This window comes from Dermacentor albipictus, chromosome 1 (genome assembly GCF_038994185.2).
Source record: "Dermacentor albipictus isolate Rhodes 1998 colony chromosome 1, USDA_Dalb.pri_finalv2, whole genome shotgun sequence".
NCBI lineage: Eukaryota > Metazoa > Arthropoda > Arachnida > Ixodida > Ixodidae > Dermacentor > Dermacentor albipictus.
The window spans coordinates 75127722-75152342 of NC_091821.1; the positions used below are offsets into that span (position 1 = coordinate 75127722).

Genomic DNA, 24621 nt, shown 5'->3' on the forward strand with positions numbered 1-24621 from the left:
TCATCTGATCGGGTATAACAATGAGCATGACGACTTCTTGTTTGCAACTGTGATCGGGGACGAACCTTGGTGCCACTACTACGAGCCTGAAACACGACGGCAAAGCTTACAGTGGAAACATTCGAATTTACCACGCCCAAAGAACGTAAAGGCCATCATTTCCACTGGAAAGGTGTTGTTGACTTTTTTTTCGATCGACAGGGTCCATTACTGATAGAATTTGCTAAATCTTGAGAGGCTATCAATTGTTTCCGATATTGTGAAACGCCAGAACGGCAGCGTGTCGCAATCAAGAACGAACAACGTGGAAAATTGACGAATTGGTTCATCTTGCTCCACGACAATGCCTGTCCCCACGTCGCTTATGTGGTTAATACAAAACTGGCAAATTTCAAGTGGGAAACGCTGCAACATCCGCCATACAGCTCAAACCTGTCACCTTGCGACTTCTACATTTTGGGGCAACCGAAAAAACAGCTCAAGGGAACCAGATACAGACTTTTTGAAGCAGCAACCCAAGGAGTTTTTTAAGACGGGAATCACGCAACTCGTTAGCCAATAGGACAAATGTCTAAATTATCATGAAGACTAGTTTTAAATAAAGTACCCCGTTGTTGGCTCATTCATTTGACTTGCCCTCATATATCTTGCAGAACTCCTGCTTTTTATACGCGCTCTCTGTCGCGACTATAACTTCGGTGCAATTACTCACGATACACGACAAGGGACAGCTACTCCTGCGTAATACATTGAAACAAACGACAGCGTCATTGAGATTTTTCACTGGCCATTGCATATATACAAGAATGTAAGCACGGTTCTTGAATGACAAAGTTTCATTAACATATTTGTCCTCAACTTGTTCAGTTCATTGCCTTTTAATTTTTCATATCAGCGGCAGGCACTGCTTTTCTGGTTTCGAACTGATATAGTTCTAAAGTTCGTGTGATATTTTCTTTACTTAATAAATAGACAAAAAACATGGAAGCATTGACGTCAGTTATGTTGGGCACAATCTTTGGCACATACGAGTATAATATTTTATGAAAAAATACATATTTTACTTGTATTTACAGTGCGTAGCTTTCAAGAATTCGTTTGCAGCATCTTTGGCAATGACAATGCAGTTATTATTCATGTATTTGATCCCTCGATAAATTGTTTAAGAGGAAGCTTTAGCTCGGGCCTAATCCGACGCGGCCTATTCAAATACTTGTAAAATGCAGAAACGCTTTTTAGTGTCTGTTGGAAACAGAACTTCGAGTTAGGGCCTAAATTTTGTTTGAAATATTTTGGAAAATTCGAAAGTTGGAAAAAATAGAAGCACGACAGCATATATATATATCTATATAAAATAAAATAAAATTTTATATATATAAAGTTTATATATAAAATAGAAGCACGATATATATATATATATATATATATATATATATATATATATTGGGCCAGTGACGTAGCCCCCCCCGAAGAAAATTTCTGGCTACGCCACTGGCTCACGCACGCAAAGTCCAAACAACACGTAGGCTTGCCGGCGTGCGAAAGCTCGCGGAGGCGCGCCTTGCGTTTGCCGCGCCTTACGAGGACTGGTGGCTGGCGTCTGCAAAAGACCCGCGCCAGAGCGCGGCCACTTGGCTCGCCGATAAGATATTTTGACAGACATCGTGTCGTACTTTGTTGTGAACAGTGCTTCAAAACGCTGAAATATCGACAAACGCAATTGTTTTATCTTTAGAGCTGCTATAGACCGGCGCAAAATGTAAAGAAAAAGCACGCGCTCGCATGGCAGAAATCTGCCTCACTGAGTGTTGATTGTACCGCGCCGTAGCTGCGTAGCCAGGCGGCGCGGAAATGCGAGACAACCAGAGCCCGATATCTGTCTGGATAGTTAATATCTGTGATCGCGCACAGATATCTTGTCCGATGGCCCGATTCGAAAAACGATCTCTAGCACAGAAGCCCAATACTGTAACCATTAAGCCACGAACTTTTGCTTAACTTTTTTTTTATTAAATCATGGACGCTTTCCTCGGCAAGCACGTGGAATTAAAATTAAATTATGGGGTTTTACGTGCCAAAACCACTTTCTGATTCTGAGGCACGCCGTAGTGGAGAACTCCGGAAATTTCGACCACCTGGGGATCTTTAACGTGCACCTAAATCTATGTACACGGGTGTTTTCGCCTCCATCGAAATGTGGCCGCCATGGCCGGGATTCGGTCCCGTGACCTCGTGCTCAGCAGCCCAATACCACAGCCACTGAGCAACCACGGCGAGTCGGTAGAATGGAACACATGTAAGTACTTCACGCGTGCAAGCGACGCTTCGTAGCTGCCGCGTGCGCTGTTTCTCGCACCCCGCACGAATTGCCATGCGTGCTGCGTCGCGCCAAAATGTCGCACTCGCGTACATAGTTTGAAGACCGTCCGTCGTCGTCGTCGTCGTCGTCGTCGTCATCGTTGTTGTTGTTGTTGTTGTTGTTGTTGTTGTTGTTGTTGTTGTTGTTGTTGTTGTCGTCGTCGTCGTCGTCGTCGTCGTCGTCGTCGTCGTCGTCGTTGTCGACCATGCAGCTCATGGTTGATAGCCACTATGGCAGATTACCCAATAAATGGGTGGATTCTTCTAAGTAATAACAAGAAATGAACTCTCACGTCTGCAGTAGAGCAAGTGATGCTGAAAGCCGAAATTACGGGTTAAAATGGAAGCAATAACTGTAGGAAGAATCAATAATCAGTAGTTGAAGCGGGAACACAAAAAGAAAGAAAAGGAAATTGTACAAATGTAAGAGGGCATTCGGTTGGGTTCGACTCCTCGAACATTCCTGGAGTGCGGAGCTAAACTTCCCGGTAGCTGAATCCCAGGGTAGAAGCGGTCCAAACGAATTCATCTAAACGCAACACTGTACCTTGCTATGGCTGTGAATGATTCGCCCTTTGGTAGAAATTTCCAGTTATTTATTGATTTAGTTATTTTTCTTAGGGCAAAACTTATCTGCTTGCATTCCGCGTTACAGATACACAGGCGTGCGCAAAGGCAGAATAATCACACTTACGGTATAGGGCAGATGTGCCACAAAGATTCAAGCAGGCGAGAACGAGGGCTGGAACCTGAAAAGAGGTAAAGGGACAAAATTAGTACTTTTTTTTTTTTACTGCGGGTTGAGAGTCGTCATGCAAGTGGTATGCAACGGGACGAATGAATGAACTTGACGAGCCACTCGAAGCCCCTTACTTCTTTCTCATCGCCAATTTCATGGTCTAAATACTTGAAATAAGCAATGACAATTATTGACAGTATAATTTCAAGCATAAGATAGCATTACTGATAACATAAGAAAAATTGATTGCTGTATTTCCTGTACGTACGCAGTGCTCTGAAGGCTTTTACAACTTTAGAGGTAGACCTGCGTACCACAGGCTTATTCCCGAAACAGACATTGCATTTATCGCATCGCTACATTGAGCACGTACCCTTCAGTGTCAATGCTCTAAATAGTTATCTTCGGATCGCGTAGTGCGGACGGAACGACCACGGGAAAAGAAGGATAATACGACACAGTTGCACAAGACGACACAGTGGCGCTCTGTGTCGTCTTGTCCTTCTTGCTTTCTTTCGTTTCGTTCTTTGTTTTGTTTTTTCTCTTTTTGTGGTCGTTCCGTCTGTGCTATACAATCCGCAGATCTTGAACCAACAAGTCCAAATTTATACTATATAATTAGTTAACTTCGAAAGCTCGCACGGCTCGCTCAGGTACTGGGCCCGCATTTACAAAAAAAAAAAAAAAAACTCTTATGCTACATTTGTACGTAAGAACAAAATTACAGCCAATGCCGATGCTGGACATATCATTATGGAAGGCGACCAGCGAACGGCGAGGAGCACTCAGGAACGAAAACCTGCATGAATTCAGCCCCTGAGCTCGTATCCACAAAAAAGTTCTTCCACTAAAATTGTTCGTAATAGGCAATTCCTGCCAGTTACGGTTCTGGGCATATTATTAGCAAATGCTGTCAGCTATTAGCAAAGATCACTTATGAACGATGACATTTGTGAATTAAGCCCCTGGTATTTATCCGTACTTTTTAAGGAAATCGCTTAATGTCGCATCAAATAAAAAAACAAGTATCCAAATGCCACGGTTTTCTATATCTCACCCCGTAAGAAAGACATTCAACGTACCACTTAGAAGTATAATTTAATGATCACTGTATTTTATTCCACGCACTGGATCGAGCTATTAGCACAGAATCGTACGTTGCAGTCGTAGAAGTCACAGCGAAATACTGGTGATCTGACAAAAATGAATACTTATCGTGAGCATCGAACAAAGGTTGCAAAATTAATAATAAATGCCTTCTGTTTCTTCATGAACATCACGGGGATGTTGTCCGGTCAAGCAAACACTTGGTTTAATTATGAAAGATAATGACAGCCAGAGTGTTTCAGAGTCGAGGGGGAAAAAAATCTAGTAAACGGAATCGAAGCGAAAAAAGAGGAAAAAAGAAAGATAGGGAGAGAGAACTGGCGATCGCGTTGGGGGAGCTAATGAGAGTGGTGACGAGCCTAACAGCGCCCTTCCGTTTTCAGCCGGCCATCAAAACTGGCTGCACGTCATGACTTGCGGGGAACCGGATTTCGAAAGCCCGCGCGGGTCGTTTAGCAATCGAGTCGCCCGAGAGAAAGGCGCGGCCGAAGATAAAGCAAACGAAAGCTAACGACGCGTCAACAGCGGCAGATGCTTCCATGGAAACGCGCCGGCACACGTACTTGCGTGTATACGGGATACGCGCCCAGTGGAAGAGGCGTAATGAGTCGGCGGGCGGAGGGCTAAGTGAAAGAAAAAGAGACGCCTCTTCTTCCTCCCCGCTCATCAGGCGTAGAATTCAAATAACCACTGTGTCTGCGCCACCGTTCGCGGCCCGTCGCATTCTGTATACGGCGCGGGCTCCTTATCATAACCGCGCTCGAGCCCTGTGGATTATGGCTCGCGCCGCAGCCATTTGGACGGCGGCGCTCCTGCCGCTATTAGTCGCGCTTCTCTGCCGCTTCGCGGTAGAACGCGCGGCGGACGGGCACACGGGGAGAGGGGGAAAAAGTAATGATAATAAGCGCGAGCAAAGAGCGACGTGCTCAAGAAACCGCTTTGGTCCAGCGAGACCTCGACGATGACAGAGAGTCACCGCGCGGATCATGAGCCCCGTACAGGAGCAGCATCCCGTAACAGCCGCGAAACAGGGCGGCGGGGCCGCCCGCAGGGTTGGCTGCAGCGAACGACGCATCGCGGTGTGTAGCATATAGCTCTGCGCGTTGCCGCGCGTTAATCGCCCCGTATCGCTCACCTGTCTTCCCTGCCACAACAGACAAGGTGGACGCGAAGTTCTACCCCCTCGACCGCTACTTATATGCTGTTATTTCACAGCTCAGTGAACGCACGAACCAGTCCTAACGACTCCGACGACTGCCCGGGGCATCTCTGGTGTCAATGAGAACCAGCGGTGCACTTAACTCAGTCTGAACAGCGCGGACGCCGTCAGAAGCATTGAAACAAGCTGAGGCTTGATTTTCGCCACAAAAGACTACAGCGTTGTAACAGCAGCCCTATAGCCGAGCACATTACGCTTAAATTCCAGAGGCCCGGCATCACCGCCGGTTTCGGGCAATCTGACCTTGGCGGTAAAGAAATGCGCGCGACTACGCAGACGCTCGTCATGTGAAAGCGGCCGCCTTTTACTCACCCAGCGATGAGTCTACCGCAGTCGATCGTTTCCTTGTTTCTTTTCTCGAGCGTCATTTCCAGGAAGCTTCACCGAAACTAGTCATTTACGGTACCCATCAAAGGACATCCAACTGCCGTAACTTTCAAATAGCCACCTTTCGAATGCCGCATATGCGCTGGGTTCCCCACGCTATAATCGCAATTATTGGGCGGGGACGCTACTTTAACCTGTTATCTCTCTCTTCCTCAATTTACATCGTAGGTAGCGCTGAAGAGTCATTACCGCTTTGTGGTAGCGAGATGCCTAAATGATTAGGCTTGCTGGTGAAATACGATGGTCAATTATCATCCATGCCACCGATTATTCTTGCCACCAGCGAAAAGATCAGTAAAGAAATAAACGGCTGCCTTAATTCATACGGGCACGTCTCCAACGATGCAACATAGAGAAATACATTTACCATATTGATTGGCTACGCGTTCGCTGAGGTTCTTGGAGTGGTTATTCAGGCACGAAATTTTGCTCACAAAGAATGTCGGGCCTTATTGGCCGCAACGTTCTTACGTCAAAACTGTTCGTAAGAGAGAATGTTAGCTAATGGCGGGTAGTCGTACATACTTTTAATAGAGGCAGGCCGGGCAATGAAAAACAGCACCAGGGGTAGAAAACGTCGAGTTCGTTTTCCCAGTTACTGGTCGGCCACCTTTGCTAATATTATTTTCAATGCCACAATAATTAGCTGAGGAGTTCGAGTGTAAGAATTTTTTCTGCGAATACAGGCCCCGCTTTGTTAAAGCTGAGCGATGAGATTATATCGCTAGTGTTTCCTCCTATCGCATGCTTTTAGGAAAAGGTACTCCACTTTGATAGTGCTCACAGTTGAACAAGATAGGCGCAGATGACGCTATAATTTGATGCATTTTGACCTGGTTAAGTTCCTGTAATTTTGGAAGAATAGCAACGCCGAATTGATTAGTGAGTCGGATGAACATAGGCGTCTCGCAAAACAATGCGCGATGAATTCTGTCGTCGTTGACAAGCGCTTTGGCATCCCAGTGAGCACAGTCATAGATAGAACTTACTACTCGCGCTATTCAACCGGCGAAAGCACCCTGTAAGAGCCCGAATTCCGCAGACAGAGTAACTCTGTGCTCCACATCGTGTTTCCTTTGTTTCTCCAAAGGGAAACGCAAATGTCCGCGCTCGTAAACGGGCATTTGCACACGGAGACAAATAAAAAAGCACATTTGTCTACACGTACAGAGGCAAGAACTGCGCGTGCCTTAGCTAAGCACCCTGACAGATACATTCTCTCTCCCGTTCTCTCATTCCCTCTCTCTTGCATACGCAACCACACACTCACGCATGAATGCACGCGCTCGCACGACAAAGCTTGAAACAGTCTCTAAAGAGGATGCAAGCGGAAAGAGCAAACAGCCTGGCCGCCTTAACCCGCTTCACAGAAGAAACGAAACAAACGCAGCCTGACGCGAAGCGCATATCCGCGCTGCCCGTCCGGGAGAGCGCCACCAATTTCGCGGCGCCGCCGTTTTATATCCCGCAGTCTAGAATTACCGGCGCTGCGGCGGGAGAGCCGTCGGGCCGCCCGGGCGCTCCTGATAGAAACACGCCCATCTCGAGAGAAGGAAGCGTCTTTCCGAGCAAAGCAAGCCTTGTCACGCACATCCGAGGCCCGGGCCCATTATCAAAATCCATCCGGAAAGCGCGCCATTGCGTGCGCCCATCGCGCCGCTCGGGCATAGAAGCGGCGGCTGCAGCGGGCTCTTGCTGTTCGTCCTGGCCGGTGAGCGCTCGCTGCTGCCGAGCAGCGGCGCGGACCCGCGCGGTTGCGCGCGCGCAGCAACGGGAAAGGGAGCGCTCCGCGAGAGCTGCTGCACCTGCCATCGTTCCTGCAGGGCCGTTCGCACATGCGGCTAATGTGCCGCCGTGTTGGGCCGCCCGCAGGCTCGCGCCAAACGGCACGGTAACAGATGCGCACGCAGGGGGCGTGCCCAGCGTGTTATATTTGAACGCTTGCTTAGTTGAAGGAAAACCACGGCGCGGGTGCCTCACCCGGCCCGCGCCATTTTATGGCGGGCCCAAAGAGCGCAAACCGAAGTTTCCCGAACCATCGTGCCTGAATACGCCTCTAAATTAAATGAATATTCATAAAACGCGTCGGTCTATGGTCTAAACATTTGTGTCCCCAGAGCTTTGGATAGCACGTTCATTGCGCGAGTCTCGCGTGCATCAAGAATGCCACGAGAGGTTGTGCGAAAACTGAATAGTTCGCCCGCTCTCAAGGTTTCATCTGTCGCTTCTGTCGCGTATGTGCAGGTCAGCATGCACGAATATCGTAACGTCTAGCTCTCCATTACTCTCGATGCATCAGTTACAAAAATAATTGTTACAGTTATTGATATTCCCTTTTCTGGACCATCATTATATGCCTTGCGACGTTAAGCAGCTCACAAAGTGCGGATAAATAAGTACGTATTGCGCTATAGAGTGTATCGTAAATTTATTCATGAAGAGACTTGGAAGAGAACTGGAGAGGTTTGCCTAGTGGCACGCTTAGCATAGCGCCCCAGGTAAATGTGGCGATAAATGATGCGATGACGTAACTGATGACAATTACCTATGTCAATTATGCCACATCTTTCGCACGAACAAAATGGTTCACCGGTCAGTCGTAGCGACAGTGATTGACTGTGTGCCTGATTAAAGCAGGCAAATCATTTGATTATCTAAATGCAGTTGAAGTTTCACGTCTGTGGCGCGCCGAAGGTTCGTAGCCTCCTAGATGATGATGATGATGATGATGATGATTGTCTTCATGTGAAAGTTGGAGACTGCAGTTTTTTAGCTTCTTTTGGAGGCATGATGTCCTATGCCCCGCTCGCTCGTGCTGACCCTCGCCGCCCCCTCCCCCCCCCCCTTTTTTTTTCGACTCGTAGTTTTCCCTGAAAGTGAAACTGTTCAACAAATAGGCACTCTACTGGCAACTCCAGAATCCGTTACTAGCGCTGGCAACACTGTAAAAATAAACAAAGATGGCTACGACATCTAGGTTAAGGGCGGCTCTTTCGCTTAGTGCTGTGCTAAAGTTTTCTCGTTCGTGGCGTGTAATCGACGTGTTTCGTCAAAGCCGAAAGGGTCCTTGCTGCCGATTACCTTATTCTGATCGGTCTCAAGAATTTCTGCGATGAAACGGCAGAAATCGTTGCGCTGTGCGTGTAAACGTCAGGCCTGCCTAGCGAGCCGAATCAGTCTTTTTTGAAGACAAAGAGTATTTCATGCGAGTCAAAGGTTGAGAAAGGGAAGTGTTTGTGCGTGCCGGGCCTCTGAAAGGTGGAAGCTCTTGTCCGCGGCGTTTCTCCACTGCTACAGGTACGACACTTGTCTGTTTTAAACCTTCATATAGGCATCTCCGCACTGTGACTCGTGTTGCAGATAAATGACAAGCATCCGACAATATATAGGCACGTAACGTCTGTCGCTTATCCGTGTGACAAGGTAGTCTGCGTATGATGACTTGTGCTTGTTCGTGCTCGCCGTACGCAGTGTTCGAGGTATACAGGGTCCAGGCTTGTGAACAGACCAGATATCCGCCGCCCGTAGGAATTATCAAAGCCCGGTGAAACGTGACAAGTGAATAACAACCAATCGGACTAAGTTGAGTTTCTTCCAATAGGTTTACGAAATTTAGCGAGGGTTGTCTTTGAGCAATGCCACTTGTATTAGTGTAAATACATTACTTGGATACGAACCGAAGCAGTTGCAAATGAATTTGAATGCATGCACAATGTCGGGAAACCAATTAGCGGTCCTGCGGCCAGGCCGAATGCTCGAAACATGGAACGGCGGTGTTTGCAGTTGCTTCTGAATTTCTTGCGAACAAATACACTGACAACTCACCGCGCTGAATGAGAAAACAGCATTTCCTCTTTACACCGCTAAACTAAAGCACGCTAACTAAAGCATGCTATCAAAAAGATATGTCGCCTCACGGCATAACATGTGTCATGATCAACTTCAGACCTTCCGAGCCAGTTATCGTTCCTGCTATCAGTGCCTGCGGACAAAAGTACTTTAACTAGAATATTCCTGCTGATTAAAGCTTTAGTAATACTGATTTTGGGGCATAAAACTAAACTTGCCACACCAAATAAAGCTTAAGTGTACATCACTAGAGAGCGAAAGGTTGCATAGAAAGGCAGGTAGGTTAACCAGAAGTAGTTCGGGTAATTTATGAAAGCGCCTGCCTAAAAAGGCACACTCCGCGACTCGAAACACCATCAACATGTTTACAATATAAAGAAACAAAGGAATGGTTTACCCGCCGGGAAAAAGAAGCAGTCCCGAGTGAAGTGTTTACAACAAACCACCCTATGGTGTCAGTCCCCTTTTTCCCCAAGCCCAAGTATCTTATCCATGTGGCTCTCCGTTGCGCGGGATCGGCTACTTTCGGGAAACGATGAAATGATGAATTGCTGTCTTGCCACCGCGTTGACACGCATGATGGTACAAAGCAAAATTCTTTCGACAATTGTTTTTTTTTTTCCTCTGTCTTTCTTTTTCGGGCTTGTGCGTGGCAGCATCACAACCATTTGGGAACTACGAGGCAAGGTTGCAACGCACGCTGTAATGTGAGAACCTATACGGCTGAACCTAAACCGGCTGGTTCTCGGCGCGGACGCGAGGGGACGAGCATTTAGTTCGAGTCACGAAATGCTTATTCCATTCTAGTTAAAGATGAGTCCGTAATAACTGGCTTACAGTGTTACGTAGCATACTGCTGGTGCATCATGTCGTTATTACATCCCAGCAAAGGGAAGGCTAGCGTTCACATACAAGAAATATTCCCCTTTCAGATCATCAAAGCGAATATTTGAATAAAAGCAAGTCAATTTTAGCTAAAGAGACAGGGAGAAACCTGCAGGGACGTGCAACCAGACGCACATCCGGTGATAACCGAAGTGCGTCTGGGTGTGCGTAACGGAAGTGATAACGGAAAGAACTGTAGGTCAAACAGGCTGAGCCAGGTTGGCTACACTGTGCTGGGAAAGGGGCAAAGGCGACTGAAAAAAGAGTAGAAGGAGAGGAGTTCCCCGCACGCATCAACAACACACGCTGAAGCCTTAACCGTTCACTCCGTCAGAAGCAGTCCTATACTATAGGCTGGTGCATGCATGTCAAGAAACGCGGCAGCGTCGTTGTGACTTTGAACATCGCAGACGCACGAAACAGTAGCTCCAATATCTAATTTCCTTAAATGTTGTCCAATTTCCTTAAAGCGGTCCCTAGGGCAAGCCTCCTATCTTCGTACGACGGTCAGTCACACAACAGCGGCACGTCCGGAGTTCCCGCTACGGGTGGACACTTATATCAGTCGATTTCAGTAACTGCAGCAATGCATGCGCCTCTTTTTATTGATGGCGTCGCATGTGGCCGCGATTCAAATACCTTCGTCATCTAACTTAAGTCTACACGTCCTAACGTGATCCAAAGTAGAAGGTCGTAGTAGTAGTGGCAGGTCGTAAAGGCAGGGGACAGATGCAGAGAAGCAACGCGAGCGGGCTAGGTGTGTAAGGCGCGAACAGGAAAACAATGACAGGAAAAGGAACGGACGAGCTCAAGCGGTACTCTCAGCTAGTGCTTGTGTTGTAGCGATAGCTGGCTACCCGTACTACACCTGCAGCCTTCGTTGAAATAAGCTGCAGTTGAAAGTAGTAGCTAGCGCTTATGTTAGCGCCGGTCTTACAATATGAAGTGTTTCTCCGGGACATTACGACTTCTCAGTTTTAAAAACGTGGTATACTGCTGCGGGGTTCAGCACTGGCTTTTGTAAAATCAGTCGTTTTTTCATAACACATATAGTGTTTGCGCCACCCTAGGGACACTTTTTTCTTTCTCGTCTGTTTTCATTAAAACCTCCGAGAAACCGCAACTATTGAACATTACGTAATCATTACTTAACAACTTACTGGGTTCACTATTTATTTCTCATCAAAGGTGACGTCATTATCACTGGCACAGAGCGTTGCGCAACTTAACGCTATGGTCTATAACGTGAATACTGCATCCTCCGAGCTTGACAGCTGAACGCTGTCAAGGCAAACGAGGCAATAATAGATGAGAGAACGCTCACTTTGCCACCCTTGCGCGCGTGCTGCTCATTTCCCTCGCTCGTAACTAACTCGCGCATGGCAGAAAAAGAAAGAAAGCCAGAGCACAGTGTGCACGAAGTGGCGTATAGCCGTCTCTGAATCTGCGCGCGGGACCTGAAGCACGCACGAGTCATCGCGGTTGATGCAGCGCCTCACGGCTGTCCGCCTCGAGGCCGGCACGCACAGAACCCTCTCAGTCATCCTTTCTACTTGACATCCACGCGTGGGAACGCGGGGTTCGCCACTGAGGCCGCCTTCATTGGCGAAGCCTCGTGCTCGGTGCCGAGCGCGGGCTCCGTGTGCCGACGCACGAAGGCAGCCGCCGCTCGATCTTTCTTCCTTTTCTTTTTTTTTTTTTTGTTTGCGGCCAAACAACTCCAGCTCGCGTGCTGGCACCTTGTAATTCTTTGCCGTATATAGACAGCGCGCATCCATCCTGACGCCATCGCTCGAGCTTCGAACGCCTTGCACGCGGCGCGTGCAAGCGCTCGCGTTGGCCTCCTCCTCCCTTAAGGAACGGTTATCGCGCGCCCGGCTAATCCATTGTGCAGCGCTGGTAATCTTCCGTGGCACTGTTATTACGGTCTTCTTCGAAATGCGGCGCGCATAAAAGCAAAAACAGAACGCTAATGAGCAAAGCACAAGAACCGGAGAGAGAAACACGTTGTTGCGCACAAACTGCTGCACTTCCCGCGGAGCCTTATACTGACACGAAGGCGGGCACTGCGATGCGCAGTGTCGTGTGTGAACGTTGCTTACTTATTGATTTCGTTCCATTGTTATTATTATTATTATTATTATTATTATTATTATTATTATTATTATTATTATTATTATTATTATTATTATTATTATTATTATTATTATTATTATTATTATTATTATTATTATTATTATTATTATTATTATTATTACCACCCACCATGGTGGTTTGATAAAAACGTTCCCCTGCGGAGCACGAAATTGCGGGTTCGTGTCCTATAAGCGGCGGCCGCATTTTGACGGGGCGAAATGCAAAAAATGCTCGTGTACCGCAGATTTGGATGCATATTAAAGGACCTCAGGTGTTTTTATCATTATTATTATTGTCGAATGAATTCTTCTGAACACACATCAGTGAGTACATTTACGTAAAGCAGATGGCCAAGTGAAAAGACACTGTCGCCACAATCTGTCTCCCGATCCCTTCGCACAATAGGAAAAAAAGAAGTAACAACAGCAACTCTCCTGCCCTGCATCATTCCAACGAGTTTGGGGAAGCAAACCGCACGTGAGCTTCTGATTAGCCTTTGTTCCATTCCCTATTTATGTCTCTGTCCGAGCCTCTCGAAGAATGACGAATGTCGATAGGTAATGCGCTGCTATGTCCCTCCTCTGATAACTAGTGGTTAAACCAGTATAACAGTAATGCCAAACTAAACGAGAAAGCAAGTATTACATGCTTTTCCTGAACACTCAACGCTAATTTCTTTTTCTGACTTTATATGCTATATAGGAAAGTGAAGTAAGGTTACTGCGTAAGCTACAGGGACCGAATTCTCAGAACTTATCGTTCGTAATTGCTCTTTGCCATTGGCTGGACGCCTTCGCTAATATAATGTTCAGCATCATGCATAGCTGAGATTTTCTCTTACGAACAATATTCTAGCGTAAGAGTGATGTGTAAATACGGGCCCAAAGAAGCTATCAGTCCTAAGCTTACTTGGTTGATAAATTTCTGCCTCGTACCAGTTTGAGTGACATAAACACGTCCATTCTCCCTTTGACAAGTTACAAGTCTATATTGCGCGAAAGTATGGCGTGACCTCTTTCCGAGAAAATCGTTTATCAAAAGGCAAAGTTTAACCAGTGGCGGTGTTACGAACTTCCAACCGGTGCCACCAGTGTTACGACATCCAACCGGTGCCGCCAGTGTTACGAACTTGTACCGCTGCACCACTATTACGACTTTGTGGTCCCGTAGCGCTCGTCACCCGTTTCGTGACAGAGCGTTGGTAGCGAAGACTCCGAGCCTGGCGTCGATGAGAATAACAAAAGGGACTTTATACATTATATACAGGTTATCATACAGGACATGAACGGGTCGGCACTGGGGCCGAGTGCTCACAACAAACGCGACTGTTCTCGCACGACGACGTCCGGCGAAAACGCGTGACACATCTCACCCCAGTCGGGAGCGACACTCTCTCCCGGTGGGTTGGCGGATCCTGTTTTTCAGGCAGCGCGACGCTGCTTTTATAATCCCCGAGGAACCATTGTCACTCAAACGGCCCAATACAAAGTCAGCACACGACGGTCGTCCGAGGGGTCCAACCAGCGACCGCGCTGGCCACCCGGTTCAAAGTTCGCGCGCGCGGAGACCTCCAGGCAAAGGGAGGTGCGGCGCCGGGCTGTCTGGCACACGCCGACACGTCCAAACATGCGGCTAGCCGAAACTTCTCCCGCAGGACCCCGCTGCCTGACGGCTCAGCATCTTGACTTGTGAAGGGAGAATTAGGGCGCTCGCAGGATAGATTCTGCATCTTGCAGATTCGGAATCCGGGCTTGTGGTAATGGCACAACAGCGGGAACCGTTATTTTGCTAATTAGTGACGACATTTTGTATTCGTTTGTCCAAGTGAATGAAACCCGTTTGCAAGTAAAAGGTGAGTTAATAGGTCGTAATTGCCTTTTCTAACCTATCATTAGAAGGACAGAATGCTGATGTATATTAATATTTATTTTTTCTTTAACAAGTGAGCGGAGACTTCGATATTATCGCCCGAATTGCTTATTTACAGATCTCTCCGAATGCGACAGGAACGGCCGGTGAAACTTAAAACGCCGTCATAATCTTGTTAACGCAAAAAAAAAAAAATAAACAGTAACTCATCGTCAAACGCCACCGTAAGACGAGTTAGGCACGCAAATATTGTCCAACCTTTTGCAAAAAACATGTGCGGCTTGACTTCTGGTGATCGTGCGTGCACTGCAATGCAACACATACTCGCAGCTGTTTACTGCAGCGCCCAAGGTTTGGCGGCCGGGCGACATAATTGATAAGTTTAGGTGCGATATCTAAAAAAGGCATTGGCGATCCGGTTTGAAATTCCTCGTGCGCCAGCGTTCGCGGACCGCAGAATGTGTTGCATAGGGGAGGATGCGTGGCCCAAAACGCGATTTTCGCCGAGAAAAAAGAAAAGCGCATTTTGCTCGTTTTGTTTACTTCGGATTCCTAGACGCATAATGAAGCTCATCAGCAAGTTTCTTTTTTTTTTTGGAATCCGCGCTGTAGAAAAAACAAAAACAAGAAAATAAATTCGCGTGACAGTGGTATGCCAACCAGAGTGCCCGTGAACGCTGTATTCAAGACGAGGCCGCAGAGAGGGCAGCAAACCAAACATGGAGTGAATGCCAGCGTTTGAAAGCTCGTTTTTTTTTTTCACGCTTTTCAATCGTGGGAGACCTTCCTTCGAGAGTACAGCAGACCACAAAGTTACAACTAGAAAAAATTAAGGACATAATACTGGCAGCGGCGCCCTGGTCTGCGAGCGCAGACAAGGGCGCTGGACTGCCCTAAAGCTCAAACAAAAAAAAGTGAAGATGACTTGAAGCAATGGCCGCAGAGCACGTTCGAATTGAAGAGATGGGCCAAACCTGTCGTTCAGGGCACGTTGATTATTTATTTTTTGGACTTAAAATAAGATTGCCTGTTCTGTAATCTTTGAGTTCATTTTTGTAAGTTTGCACTTTTTGGCCGAGCAAAACTTGTGGGAGAACCATCATTTCCAAACTGCTTCGCCGAAATTTGCTTGCAATGTAGTTTCTGGGCTGAAAATTCGTCAGGAATAAGACGAGGCAATTTTTATATTACTAAATTTCTATAAACAGAAAAAAATATTACAAACTCTACATATATTGACAACAAAAAAGAAATTGAACTTAGCCTCTAAGTGTTCATATCGTTACAGAAATGTAATGAAAAACGCGCGACTGGCCTTATCCTGCACTATAACCATCCTATAGAAGGCACCTAATAACAAATAGTCAGGATGCCGCAATTATTTTCGAAATGATAGTTTTCGTATGGTGCCACGCTTAATTGGTCCCCGTGACAGCCATAGCTTTTTCTTTATCTGATTTGTATTAATGAAATTTATAATATGCACTGAAAACAAGAAGATACATAAGCCTGTAAACTTTCATAGGTAAAGTGCTTATAGCATTCCTGCTCGTTGAAAGCCTCCAATAAGACTTTGTAAATAGCTTTTGTGTTAGTACATTTACGAGATTGTGCGTTTTTATGCGCCTGCGGTTGCTTTTTTTATTATATCGCTCCCTTTCCTTTATTCCTCACCATCTCGCCTGTAGTAGCACGCCAGGCATGTCGCTAGGCTAACCTATGCGGATATCATTAAATTTCTCTCTCTCTCTCTCTTTCTCAATATGGTTATCAACGTTATTGTCCGCACGTGATTAGCACCTAAGGGACTGCGGCTCATGAGCGCATCTTTCGATTATATATATATATATATATATATATATATATATATATATATATATATATATATATATATATAGCCTGCGTCATCAATGTTCCCCCCAGAAAAATAAAAATATATGTTGGATGGCGCTGCAATACCTTAGCGATGTTCTTAGCGTGTGTAGCTCATACCACAGTGCGAGATTAATTTGCGGATTAACGACGCGGCATCAGCTTTTCGATGAAACCTGGGAGACGAATGCGCGGTTGTAAACCTTGCATTCGCAATCGTGTTCATAATAGACGTGAACAGTTTATGGTCACGCTCTACACATCGTACAGAGAAATTCTTTTTCTGCTGCATTCTCATGTTTCCTTTTGCGCCCCCCCCCCTTACAGAACCGATAAAATTCTTCAGACAACGGTGCATTAAAACGGCAAGGCTGTAAGCCAAGAGTGTAACGGTTGCAGGCACAGCCTAGAAATAGCGGCCGCGACCTTCACACCCTAACCTTTGGCCCCGTCTGGCATAAATAAATATGTACGCGGTACCTGCAGCCCGATAGGGCGTTTTCTCGCTTTTCCCTCACATTCGAGAAAACAAGCAAGGTGCAAAACTGGGCCCCGTAAAGATCATTACTACCGTTGCCACACCATTACAGCCTCGCTTCCCTGCTTAGCCTCGGAGACATTTTCACTCCATTCTCGTATTATTCATGAGACTGACGCAAGTCGCATGAGTCATTATATACCGCGCGTGACGATGTGCCAATGCGGTGGCTGGTCACGCAGTCACGCAGAGCGCTGTGGATGAAGCGGAGCAGAGGCAAAAGTTATGAGTGGCACGTTTGGGTACGATAACAACGCACGAATGAACCGTTCTCCAGAAAGGCGCCACTTTTGTTTCCACGGCAAGTTGTTGTCTCCCTGCGATTTCGTCAAGCGCGGCTCTGCGTTTTTGGTTCCCACGGGCCGATGGCGTTATTGCAGGTCGCAAGTGAAATCGCACGAGTGCTTTTTGGTGGATTGGCTTCAATCCTGTCGCAATCGGATTACGCTCAGGGATTATCTAGATTGTTCTTTTTTTTTTCGGGCCATATGCGTGACTCAATGCTGCAAATCCGCCGGAGCCCTATAAATGAGAACATATGCGCCTTTTCTTCTCTTATATTCTTTCTTTTTATTTTCTCAATTGATATCAACTTTGGCAGAGGTGTGCTTTTAACATATGAAGCACTAGGCTGTAAATTCTGTCTCTTATAAGCGATGACTCATTGTGTGACTCATAAAAATACGTCATATTCGCTTTTGATGTTATGCTGTGAGGGATCTTCAGTTCCGTTCTGGTCTCCTCTTTCCTTCTTGGTAGTAACCGAACACACCACTATTCACTAGAACACCATTAATTTATTTGGCGAAGCTTCGCGTTTCCAAACAATTCCAAAGTCATTTCATTATATCGTTGTCTCTCCCGGCTATCCTGCTTTTCGCTCCGGAAAGAATAGTGGTAGAGCTCAAATATCTTGAGTGCGGACTGTTCGAAACACTGTGGTTCCTCATTGCCTTCAAGTCGAGAAACGATTGGAAGTATCTGTGCACTATGGCACGTCGCACTGACAGCTTCGAGTCATCTAGTCTTTAACTGATGACAACTTATTAGAAAACTTTACTGCACAAGTCTTGGTATATATGTACATATCATCGCGCGGGATACTATCCTGTATAATTTTTTTTACACTTGCACTCCCGATATTTCTTCATACGCACATTATGCTGCATGAAGCTGAGACATAGACCGAATGTGCAGCCGATATTGCTTTCCCAAGTAGCGCTACCGCTCCTCTTCATTCACTTACTTCACCTAAAACTCTCACACCAGTAGGAGAAATCCAGCGATCTCCTATAGCACACTTGCCAAAGCGCGAGAGCAGTATCCTGCAGGAAGCGCTTACGTCATCCACTAGAAGTCACTGGGTGGGCACAATTTGGTGTTTAGCGAGCGGTTCCTGACTGGCAAGCGACCGCTAGTCATAATGTACTCTGCGCAGTCAAGACGACCGCTGCAGTGAACGTTAGGCGACGCCCGGTGATATGCTACGCATTTCCATTGCAGTTTCGTTGTAATTTTTTTCTTCTTGTATGACATACTCTTATTCAAGTGTTGACCAACAAGTCATCGGCGCTGGTTGAAAACGTTTCCCAGGATTTGTTGGTCGTCCAGAGTGACAGGGTGGCTGGTACTGCCTTTCTCAGGTGGCTGCCGACAACACTGGTGAAGGTATGCATAGCTTCGAAATTTCAGCGAGAAGCGAACTTACGGAGCTTACGGCCCTTACGGAGCTTATGCTATCCTGCTCCAAAATTTCCATCATAACCTTTAATAAACCTACTTGAATAAACACGCCAAGAAATGTGACCTCATCGTGCATTCGTTATTCCTGCTCCTGGATTTCTTTCTCCTCTCGCAGGAGGCATTGTCCAATTAATAAAGAACCTGTGCGTTTGCGCGCTATTTCTTGCTCGAACACGTAATGGGGGGGGGGGGGGAGGCACAACTTGAAGACAACGCGAAATACAGGCGTACAGACGGTAGTTTCAGTTGGCGCAGACGTTTCTGTAGGAGCTGGGCCAAGCGGTTGTTTCGGGGCACGACGAGGAAACACATGTTTTCATAAGATTATTGTTAATAACATGGCTGCTCCAACTTTTCCTTCCACGACGTCCACGTAGCGCAGACACGAGCAAAAACCACGGCAAATCACCCGCGCGCACAGAAAACAAAAAGACACCACCCAAGAAGCAACAGGGAACCCACCACGGCAGTAGCAGCAGCAGTAGCAGCAGGGAACGGAATCTCCCCCAACATCTTTATGTCGTCTCTCAACTTCCTCATCAAAACGTGCTGTATCGCAGCATTCGTCTGCTCCTTTTTATTTCTATTTCAACTTACTCTTCAAGCTTTCCTAGTATAGAACCAGGCTTTTCTTTTTCTTATTGTCATTTCTTTTTCTCTTCAGCACCCGGTGGTCTTCTCCCGTCTTTTTTTACACATCTCACAGCGTTTCAATCGTTCTCCGTCTAGCTCTTCCATTTCGGCGGGGAGGGAGGAGGCCCTGAGCGCTTCTATTAAGCCCCTCTCTCCCAACCAGGCGTCGGGAGAGCGCAGCCGAGAATCGGCAGTTTCGCCGCCGGACCAACCCCGCTCCTATCAAAGCACCCGCGTACACTACCACTACCTTTGAAATGCGCTTTATATATTCTTTTTCCCGGGCCTCCTTTCCTCTATTTCAACCTTCCTCTGCAACCTATCCAAAGTTTTCCATTAAGCATCCCTCGTTGTGTATTTTGTTCGCTTCTTTCTTTCCTTCTTTTTTTTCTCTTTTTTTTTTACATTCGCGCTACCTATGCATCCATTTCTTCACGGCATGTCGATATCGTCAACCCTGCGTTTTATGCTCGCGCAGTTGCATTTCCCGCCCTGCATCCCGCCTCCTTCTCTCTCTCTCTCTCTCTCTCTCTCTTTACCGACATTGATGGGTACATACAAGAACGCTCACGTTTCTTTTCGGGGAGCCCAGAAATACGCAGTGCATGATACTGCGTTCTGAGCACCGACAGGATTGAATCGCCCCGAAGGTACGACTGAGCTTTGTCAACTGGCTCCGCGTGGCGTATAGCTAGGATGCAATGCATAATACAAGACCGGCGCACTGTGTCACAAAATTTCACGGAAGCTAGTGGTAGTTATACAACTTTGCCGCTTAGGCAGCGAGGACGAATGCAGTGCTCGTCACAAAAAGCATTTATTCACAATTTCGGTCGTTTATTTCTTTACAAGGGAAGTGTACACGACTTCAATTGCGTTAAACTACAGCTTTAAACCAAAAGGAACAGTAGCGGGCTGTACGTATTCTGACGAGTGATATGGCAAGGTGCTGAAACACACACACAAAAGGCGGATTAAAATTTTTTTTATTGCGCATGTGGACATATAGGCCCGGATGAAAGCTTTTTTTGCCTCCCCCCCTCTTTGTTTTTTTAGATCCGTAGGTTTCAGAAAACGCGGATAACATGACGAAATAAAAAAATTGTAGGTTTCACGTTTCAAAACCACTATTTGATTATGAAGCACGCCGTAGTGGGTGGCTCCGGAATAATTTGGACTGACTGGGATCGTTTAACGTGTACCTAAATCAAAGCACACGGGTGTTTTCGCCCCATTGAAATGTGGCTGCCGTGGCCGGAATTCGATCCCGCGAGCTCGCGCATAGCAGCCCAACACCATAGCCACTAAGCAACCACGGTGACGAAATAAGGGCGCAGTCTGTGACTTGGTCTGTACTAACTGCTATGGACTCTCATCCCGACAGCAGTCATTCTCTCAAGGCGGCTCTCACGAGCAATTGCTTTTGTTCGCAAATCTCAGGCGTTACTTCGAAGCGCGTTACCGCAGCAGGCGACGGAGAAAAAAGGACACAGCGATGGCTCGCCTCGTTACCAAAGAGAAACTGCATTCTGCGGACAGGTTAATAGCGCAGCAGCTTTGCCCGGCAAAAAAAAAGAAAAGAAAGCAAAGCCGACCTGCCTCGATGCAGTGTGTACCAACTTCTTTTCTATTATCACGCTGCCTGACTTTATGTCCGTGTAACTATCTCCCGTTACTGTCCCTTAGGGACACTTTATCTTTCCTTCCCAAAGTCCCAGCACTTGGAAGCTCCTTATTGTTCCCATGGTACAAATGTTAAATTATTGCTCCTTATGCGGAAGTGCGACGTACTTTTACGAGCTAGGATTATGTTTGTCTATTTGTTTTGTTTTGGTATTTCATTGCTGCTCTTGTTCGCGGTTGACTTCGGCTATGCCGTATCGTTATTTTTGTTACAGTGCCTGACCTCTTGACGCCAGAGTTTCATCCGGACTATCTTTTCTTGAGGAAAGCTTGGCGATAAGCTTTTGCTCGGGCAACCCGCCGTGGTTGCTCAGTGGCTATGGTGTTAGGCTGCTGAGCACGAGGTCGCGGGATCGAATCCCGGCCACGGCGGCCGCATTTCGATGGGGGCGAAATGCGAAAACACCCGTGTACTTAGATTTAGGTGCACGTTAAAGAACCCCAGGTGGTCGAAATTTCCGGAGCCCCCCACTACGGCGTGCCTCATAATCAGAAAGTGGTTTTGGCACGTAAAACCCCATATATTATTATTATTTTGCTCGGGCACACGTATCTACGTATACCACAAGGTGCACTGGGGAGATCCTGCAGGGATGCAGGTGCATCGGGTGCATAAGATTAAAACTCCATTGACATTTCTCGTCGTTTGGTTACGTGGCGCAGAGATTTATGAATTATGCGCGCGAGAAATGTGCGAGAGCAGCAGTAATTGAGCTTCGTTGTGCGCGCCATGCCTGAAAACACGTGTGCGACAAGATATTGATGCTGCTCGCGGAGCTTATGAAAAAAAAAAAAAGAGGACAGTTTCGCCCGAAGGTGGTAGCATTGAAAGCGATAGCGAGGTTTAGCATTTCGTTGAAGCTCCACAGACGGTTTTCTATAGAATACGCGAGGGTGGCATGTTGGCGTGACTCATGCACACGAGGCAACTGCTGCTTATGCAAAGCAGGAATAGCGACATGGCTGCTACCAGGTGGCTGACAACGTTGGCACGTTCAGGAGCGCTGCCAGTGGCGTTGTACAGAGGCCGCACGTCGATGATGCTTCAGATGAGAGCGAAGGAAAATCCGCCGGCGTTTGTAGCTTGAAGTTTACTATCTGTTCCGCTCAGACTACTGTACGCGAACAGGTACACAGGAACAATGCTGTTGTGTTCGTTCGTGCGGCGCTCGTGCTCGCATCGGAAGGCGGAATGCCCCCATGCAGAGCCGGTCGAGCAAACGCACCGCGCGTCTGTCGCGTCGCTGGAGGCTGCGTGCGGGCCGCGCATGCGCCGTCGATACCGTTACAGCACGATGGTGCCTACGACGATGACGGCGGCGGAGGCACGAACTGGCCGTATAATTGATATATAAATAATACTGCGGCTAATAACTCATGCGGCAGCTACAGAGCTAGGCTGGTCCTTTGCTTCATTCACTTCTTCGCTCACTTCCTACCTGCGGCCAATTACGGGGCACTGTTGTAACTGTAACCGAGGTTCGTTGGAAAAGTTTGCGAACATGTTTCTTTCAAAAACCGGGATATACTGACGGCGACAAAAATTTGCACCGGAATGGCCAAGACTTTCATATGCGTCCGAGATTTCTGGTCCAGGTTGCCTTGGCTTGTTCCGAAACCTCCTATACGTCGATGCGGCGTTTGCGTCGCCTCCCAGGTTCCACCGGTGCTGCCGTTTTTAGACACGCTCTAAAAAAATGGCGTAGATGCGAGCTCGATGCAACCGGTTAAAAAAAACCTGTAATACAACGTCACTTGAGCGTAACCATTATGCGCCCTAATTTATGTTCTTCCTCACCGATACGCTAGTGAACCTGTTTGGCTCAAGGAAACCAACCAGTTGAGGCATTACATTTGCAGTGACGCAAGAAATTGCTTTCAGAACGTCGAAGAGGCAACAACGAACTGCGAAAGACGAAAACATGGGGAAACGACGGGCATGGGTATATTTCAGAGCCTCCTTCAGAGTAAGCATGTCAGTTGGTGCTCGAAGCGCTAATCGCTTTGCTTGCTCTACTCGACGGAGCGCGTAGAGCAGAGAACTTCATTAATTCAGCCCTTGAGGGTAACGGGAACGTGTTAAGACCTGTCACAGAGGTTTCTCTCCACTTGATGGTAAACAGGCCGAGAACAACTTATTCTTAAGAATTACCAGCGCATGGCAAGCGTAATTAGTATGAAACTCGGCCTAAACATACATCCCCTTGCCAAACGCATAAAAATCACTCGCCTTTGTTTGTTCCATAAAATATACCACTTAAGTACACCCGCCGCGGTGGCATAGTGCCTATGTATGGCGTTGCACTACTAAGCCCCAGGCCACGGGATAGAATCCTGGCCGCGGCGGCCGCATTTCGATTGGGGTGCACTGCAAAAACGCCCATGTCCGTGCATTTGGGGCACGTTAAAGATTCCCTGCGGGTCAAAATTAATCCGGAGTCTCCCGCTACGGCGTGCCTCATAATCAAATCGTGGTATTGGCATGTAAAACGCCGGGATTCAATTCAAACCATTTAAATCCAAAACTCAAGTCGCGCTATATTGAAGCAGCGTCCTTTACTTCCGCACGCTTGGACCATCGTTCATAAGGTGAACAACCCACTCCATAAAACGTTTACATATGGTCACTCGTTTCTTCCGAAAACGTGCCAGAAATCTAATCACCTACCGGATCAACTGGTGTGCATTAATAACAGCGATGATTTCCGTAAGGCACTTACTAACGTTATCTAGTGTACGTACCTTGATGTGAATGTATAGCGCAGTAGTTACGTTTTATTCTGCCCAGTGCTGTTTACTAACTTATTCCCATTGTGCTATCTACTTAATCTACAAATAGCATGCTTTGTATTATGCGTTATTTTGCTATTATTATGTGATTTTCGTCTCACTTTATCTTCCACTATACAGGGCGTCCCAGCTAACGTCAGCCAAGCTCTTGAAAATCAAATATAGAATATACGAGGGCGAAACCAATGGTATTCTGTCAGCAGTGACGTACCGCACCAGGAGGATTCTTTTTTTTTCACAATTGAATGAACAATAATTAGATTTGATTACTTAACGAACTTTTTAATTGCTGAATCGAGGGCGCGAATTTTGATAGAAAAGTAATAGTTGTGTTTTAAAAGACCCGATTCAATTGTTTTTAGGGGACCATTGTGTCCCGTGTAATTACTTTTTCCACGTTATAACGAAAACGCGCGAAATATGAAAAAAGCCGCGCGGTTATGCGTCCGCGCGCCGCGACACCAGCGGTCCCTGGCATCACTCGGGATAATTAACTAACTCTGCTCAATGCCTGGCTCGGCTATAGACCATTACATTGGGCGAGGAGGATAGGGGGCGCGGAGAGCCTTTCCTCCTCTCTGGCTTGGGCGATCCGGCGTGGCGCTGCTTGAAAGTATTGCTGTCGCGTGCTGCGGAACGATTTCTTGATGTTTTAGATCGTACTCTGTGAAATTTACGCCGTGTCCGTTCATATAAGGTCGTCAGGGAAGCCTTTCGGTGCATCGGTAACTACAATAGGCGGAAATATCTTTTGGGGGCGCGAAAATGTGACGCGTTTTATCAGCCGCGGTGTACGCACATTATCAGTCGCGG

The 24621-nt window shown here is 47.0% G+C and overlaps 1 long non-coding RNA gene across 1 annotated transcript in view; it reads right to left on the reverse strand.

The window, feature by feature from the left end:
• Nucleotides 1–3072: 3072 nt before the first annotated feature.
• The window catches only part of LOC139048047 (uncharacterized), a 318075-nt gene continuing 296526 nt past the window's right edge, over nt 3073–24621 (reverse strand). The window contains exon 4 of the long non-coding RNA XR_011507454.1: nt 3073–3107. This is a non-coding gene — a long non-coding RNA (uncharacterized lncRNA). The remainder of the gene's footprint in view (nt 3108–24621) is intronic.